This window comes from Microtus ochrogaster, unplaced genomic scaffold (genome assembly GCF_000317375.1).
Source record: "Microtus ochrogaster isolate Prairie Vole_2 unplaced genomic scaffold, MicOch1.0 UNK41, whole genome shotgun sequence".
Taxonomy (NCBI): domain Eukaryota; kingdom Metazoa; phylum Chordata; class Mammalia; order Rodentia; family Cricetidae; genus Microtus; species Microtus ochrogaster.
This window is the reverse complement of record NW_004949139.1, coordinates 1,859,762-1,865,921: the sequence shown is the minus strand read 5'-3', so window position 1 is coordinate 1,865,921 and position 6,160 is coordinate 1,859,762. Positions and strand designations below refer to the sequence as shown.

At 48.9% G+C, this 6,160-nt stretch overlaps 1 protein-coding gene across 7 annotated transcripts in view; it reads right to left on the bottom strand.

The window, feature by feature from the left end:
- Numa1 (nuclear mitotic apparatus protein 1) overlaps positions 1-6,160 on the bottom strand; it is a 78,106-nt gene that overhangs the window by 40,251 nt on the left and 31,695 nt on the right. For 2 of the 7 annotated variants that reach the window (XM_005368797.2, XM_026790103.1), the window contains exon 1: positions 3,191-3,410. The exons of 2 other annotated variants lie outside the window; for them this stretch is intronic. The gene's annotated coding sequence lies outside the window, so the exon portion shown is untranslated. Of the gene's footprint in view, positions 1-1,640; positions 1,850-2,358; positions 2,688-2,759; positions 3,053-3,190; positions 3,411-6,160 lie in introns of those variants that run through there. 3 more of the 7 variants (XM_026790101.1, XM_026790100.1, XM_013354349.2) reach the window with 3 other exon arrangements.

Below are 6,160 nucleotides of genomic sequence, written 5' to 3'. Positions count from 1 at the left end.
CCAGATGGTAGACCAGGACCCTGAGTTTCAGAGTTTCCAAATACCTGATTCTTTGAAAATGAAATGTACCCATAATCCAAAACTGGGGCTTCCCAAAGCTGATAAAGCACCCTCTCTTTTCCTCATTCCAAGAAAGAGAAAGCAGTGACCTGCTAACGTCCTTTGTCCTCTTTACACTTCCCGAGTTTCCATAACATAGTTCCCTCTATCAGGACCACACTTACAAGAAATCCCATTTCCAAAAAGGATGCATCAGGACAAGGAGAGCGACAATAAAGGGATTTGCTGCCACCTGGCCTGTGCTCTCTGGATCTGAAGGCGGTAAAGACTAGAAGATGGCTTTCCTACAAGGGCTGAGGCTAATGTAAACCACCTGCTAGATGCAAGGACCAGAACAGAGGGTCAGGTTGCTGAGTTCTGGGGATCTCTTGGGGCTGGGGGGGTGGGGACTCGGAGAAACAGAGGATCTGAGAGGCAGATCCTCCCATGCTCACGCTCCACGCCCACTCTAAGCTCCAGCCCCCCCTTAGTAGCTGTCTGCCTGAATACCACCACCCTAGCTCAAGATAACACCACAGGGAACTTTGATCCAGACAGCTGCTAACCTGTTCCAACTCTCAATTTATAGGCCCCTGCCAATAATGAGTCCTCACTCTTTACTGCTCCTAATCCCAGAATTTCAGAGCCACAGAGGCTTCCACCTCAAGGAATCATCCCTCAAACCTTACCCCAGCCCCAACTCAAAGGTTCCCAAGGCACAGAGAAAATGGCTGTTCCATCTGGATGCCCAAGCTCGGGAGCAAAACTTACCACCACTTACTCTGGGAGCCACCCTGTCCGTAACTGAAACCCTCTCTAAAAGACATACCTCTCCTCCAGCTGAGCAACATTTGTACTCACCCAGCACTGATGTTGGGAGCTCCTCTGGAAGGATCCATCAAGAGACTCAGGCAAACAACCATTTGGACCTTACCTGGTACATTACACTAGAGAGCCCTGGTAAAGGCCAAGCTACCTTGATAAAATGTTAATTCAACAAACAAGGGAGGCTGAGACAGGAGGACTGCTTGAACCCCGTCTAAAAAAAATAAGCCAGGTGTGGTGGTCCACGCCTTCAATCCTAGCTCTTAGGAAGCAAAGGCCAGCACATCTTTGTGAGTTCAAGATCAGCCTGGTCCACATACCAAGTTCTAGGTCAGTCAGTCAGGGTGACATAGTGAAATACTGCCAAAAAAAAAAAAAAAGCAGGCTGGAGAAATGGCTCAGCAGTTAACAGTGTTAGCTGTTCTTCCAGAGGACCCAGGTTCAATTCCCAGCACTCACAAGGCAGCTCACAACTGTCTGTAACTCCAGTTCCAGGGGACCAAACATCATGCAGGCAAAACACCAACACACATTAAAAAAAAAAAAGCTCCAAAGCCACAGAGAAACCCTGTCTCGAAAAACCAAAAAAAATAAATAAATTAAAAAAAAATTTAAAAAAGCCAACAATTAACTCTATCAGGTGTAAATCTTTTCTACCCTGGGGAAGAGCCCCGGGTAGGCTGAGTGGACCAAATCTAAACAGTCTCTCTGCATTTCTGAAATTAGAAGCAAATGAGTTTGCCTGATGAATTCTCTACTCGTTCTGAGAGACTCACTTTGAGCTCAAGCCTCTTCCTCTTCACAGACCACCCTCTTTGTAATCTATATTTTGGCTAAGAGTCCTGAAGCTCTGGAAGGAATGAAGAGATGAGACTTCTGGGGAAATCGACATTCCTTGTTTCTTCAAAGGTTGCTTATGAGTTGTTCTTGATGACTCACACCTCCAGAGCACTTAGAGAGGCTGAGGCAGGAGGGTGGCTGAGTTCTAGGGCAGGCAAGGACACATAGTAGTAAATCCGTCTCAAAAGAAGGAGAGGGGCAATGCCTGAAGAGTTACACAACCTAGCCAAGAAACTCCCAAGCAAACGACATCCTAACAAAAAAGTTCAACACCAATCACCTTGAGTATTTACAACTTTGAGACTGCGGGAGTAAAGATCTGCAGATGGAATCCCCCACCCAAAAAAGTTCCCTTGTCTGCCCTAGGAAGCCCAAGTCCTCCGCATCTCGAGAGACCGCTGCCCTTCGTTGTTCTAATTAAAGGACAATCTGCTTCTGTGGAGGTGGATCTCTTTATTTACACATCACCTGCGTCCGTCGAGAGCTAACAATACTGATACCTATTCCTTTCCCCGTATTCTGCAAGATCTAGATCTGAAAGATGTTGGCAGAAAGGCTGCAATCATGAACTATAACTTCGGCCTACAGTCAGGGTGTGAGGTGCCGGCGCAAGCGCGCACACACAGCCCTCTGGGGCAGTTCATCAGTACCTACCTCCAACCACTACATTTCCACACTCTGATCCCTGGCAGCTGACAAAATGTCCAAGTTTTCATTGTCCAACACTGCAAACGCACCTACGACCACACAAGGAAATTGGGAAGCCCTCTACTGGGCCGCCTCTAGGGCAGGCGCACACACTACTCTTTCCAAACAAAAACACGCTGACATCTGTGAGGGGAAAGAAAGGCGCCAACTCCCGGATGTTGGCACGCTCCGCTGCCAGCGCCTGTTTCTCAGTGTGTTTACTTGCTCTCCCTTTCCTCTTCCTCCCCTCTAAGGATGGCGCAGGAAAGGGAGCTGAGGGGGATGAACACCCCACCCCCTCATCCATTTTTGAACAACAAAAAGAGAGAGAAAGAGGGAGGAAAAAGTCTTAGTGCTGGGGACCTTACCGGACTCCTAAAGCCAAACGTATCTACAGGTTTTAATCCGCCATTAGCATTTAAATCTTGAAAGGACAGGAGTAAATGGGGCGGGGGGCAATGGAAAGTAACCCCACACACAAAAGAAAAGTTGTTGGGTTTCTTCTCAGTCGGCCAGGCAGAAGCAATCTTCCTGGCTGACAGCCAGAAGTGCGTCACAGTCAGGAGTCTGCTTTCTTTAAAGGAACAGCGTGCTTCCGTGCGGTCTGGGAGCGACAGCGAAGCCAAGAGCTCTGGGGGGAGGGGGCACGCCTGCCATTCCCCTAAAAAACAGAGCAGAACGCGTGGGGGCAGGGCGCGCTCCAGCAGGGACCTTTGCTGAAGGGACAGCGCGCGCAGCAGGGCCGGCCGGCTGTGGCGTAAACACACAAAGCGCACCCGCCGCGGCCGGCCTCACCAACCTGAGATGGCCGGGACACTCCCCCTTCGCTGCTTTCCAGCAGGGCTTAAGGTAGCAGTGGCGGCCTGTCCACCTCTGAGACCGGCCCTGTCGGGCAGGCCCAGAGCCGCCGAACCTAAGGCCAGCCCCTGGCAGGAAACGGGCCCTGCGCAGAAGCCTGAGAGCCGAGCGCCGGGAGCCGCACAGAGCAGGCCTTTAACACGGGCAGCTTCCTGCGGCGCCTGCGGCAGGGGGCGTGTCCGCAGCGCACAGCCGCCAGCCCTCCCGCCCGCTCCGCAGCACGCAAAGCGCAGGCCTCCTTCCTCCGCCTAGCCTGCCCGGGGACTTGGCCACCCTAGCCCATTCCCTGCGAGAAATCTCGTCAGCCTGTACCTTCTACGTAGGAAGGCCAGGATGTCATACTGTGCCCGCTCCTCCCACTCAGCCACCCAAACAAGCAACCAGACAGATTCTGGCTGCTGCGGAACGCAGGCCTGCGCTGTCCTGTCCTGGCGGCTGCGCTATTGTTGACTGGAATGGCCGCCAGAATCCCAGTAAAGCTGCCAGAACCTAATCCCCTGTTCCTCTGGGCATTTATGGGGAGGGGCTGAGGGACCAAGGTACAGTTCTGAGTATGACAGGCACTGGCTGGAGCCCTCAACAGACACAGGCAGAGGGGTTCATCCCCCAGTCTGCTGCAACTAGATGATTAAAAGAAAAAATGTCTGACTCAGACAAAACCACGAAGGCGCTTTCACCCACTGGACAGCCAAAACTGCCGGGGAAGCCTACCAGATAGTTAAACGGAATCCCCTCATTTTACAACTAGAAACATTTATTGAACTATGTGCAAAGGAATTGCTTTTAAGGATTGTTGAGAATACCCATGCAAGAATGATACCCAACATCTGAGGTAGGGTTATAATTCCACAGACCAGAAATGACTAAAACTTTTGCTCAAAGACGGTACATGCTAACTCACATAAAAGATGCGAAAAAAAACTAACCAGTTTAGAGTAAGATTAGAAACTGAAGTGATATTTTAATCTCAAGGCACCAAAGCAAATTTTTCCTCTGGGGGAAAGGGAGAAGGCAGAAAGGAACAGATACCAAGGGTGAGGTGGGGTCAGAATGGAAAATCCTCCACTTCACAGAATCACACAAAGGACTTCGAGTGATTTTAACAGAGAGCTGTGGTGTGAGCCAGATTACCAGAAAATGGTTCTCTAGCAGCGCTGGGAGTTAGAAAGCTACCCCAGTTAGTAAGAAGGGTACTGAGGACACAGATGGTAGAGTAAAACAGAATAATGAAAAGGGGAATAAGAAGGATTGAAGAGAGAGAGGCTGAGGCTGACAGAAAGCAGGAAGGAGACCCAGACCCACCATGGTGGTGCATGTTTATAATCCCAGCAATACAGAGGGTGAGGCAGAAGGCAAGGGCAAGGCCAGTTTGGTCCACTACTAGAGCTCCGGGCCAGCCAGGGCAACATAGTAAAATGCAAACAAAACAAAACTAGCAGGAGGAACTGTAGTGGGAGAAGAAACAGATGGGGCGCTATGTGAATCAGATGTGAGGATGCCATGAGGCAGACAGCAGCTGTGTTTACTGAGTGCATACTAACGAGCCCAAGCTGAGAAACTGACCTAATGAGCACCATCTCATCAGGCTTCACCACCTCTCTATGAAGCAGGTGGATTACAGCTCATGCAGAGAGACTGTCTCCACACATCATCACTACAGAACCCTGACAAGCCGTCTCTGGGCTTCAGATTCCTGTGAAGAACAAGTTGGAGCCTCCTTTGCATTAAGGTCCGATTACTGACTCAGTAACAGCAGTAAGGTTGCTCACACACTGACTTTGAGATGCTTCACATAGGCTGGTTCCTGTCACCACAGTGTCCTGGCAGATGTCACCAGTGTGGAAGAAGTTGGAGAAGATGTTCCTCCTGCAACAGGAGATGGTGCCTTTTCCCCACCAGCCCACCTCTTGACTTTTACCTTATAAGGGACACCTCAAGTCTCAATCCGCCCAAGAGTTAACAGTTAACAGTACTAGACTATTGGGAGCAATATCACTTGGGAACTTCTCTATGTTTTTATGTTTGGATTTTGTTGGGTTTTTTTTTTTCTAATTTTTCAAGACAGAGTTTGTCTGTGTAGCCCTGGCTGTCCTGGAACTTGCTCTATAGACCAGGCTGGCCTCTAACTCAAAAGATCTGCCTGCCTCTGCCTCAAGTGCTAGGATTAAAAGGTGTGCACCACCAAAGCCCAGCTGGATTTATTTTTAAGAGCCAAGTACAAGAAGGCAAGATGGCTCAGAAGGTATGCCTGACCTGAAGTGAAGTCCTGGAACCTACGTGGTAAAAGAAAACTGACTCCCAAGGGCTGTTCTCTGACACACACAAACACACGTTTTTAAAATACTTAAACACTGTAATAACCATGTACACAGATCAAAAAAAAATCTTAGATGTATTTGTACATAAGTCCTATGTTCCATCTAGAAAGCCAACTTCCTCTTAATGATCAGGTATAGTCTCTAGCTTACACAGCTCAGTAAATCTGTTCCACTGAACTACATGTGTATGGCAACCTTCCAACACAACCTCTAGCCACCAAGAGAATGTCTGTGCTAGGTAGAGGAGATGAGGTGGGTCAGATATATACATACCACTGCAGAGACACTGCTTTCTCCAGGCCTTCCTCACCATCCCTTTGTGCTCTATACTTAGCAACTGCTATTAGTAGAAAGAAAGGCTCATACTCAAAGGACTATCACAAATACAAATTCTTACATTTCAGAGACAAGAAAGTGACAAAAAATAACTTAAAAGACTGGCATAATCAATACTCCAGAAAGTGTAAGGGGTAAAAATAAAAGGCCTGCTAAAACTCCCCTCCCTATCTCTGCAGTCCTATTTGGAACTGTCAGTCCTGACCCTCACACCTAAGACAGAACTGACACTGTATCTCCCATCTTGTCAGTCCTGA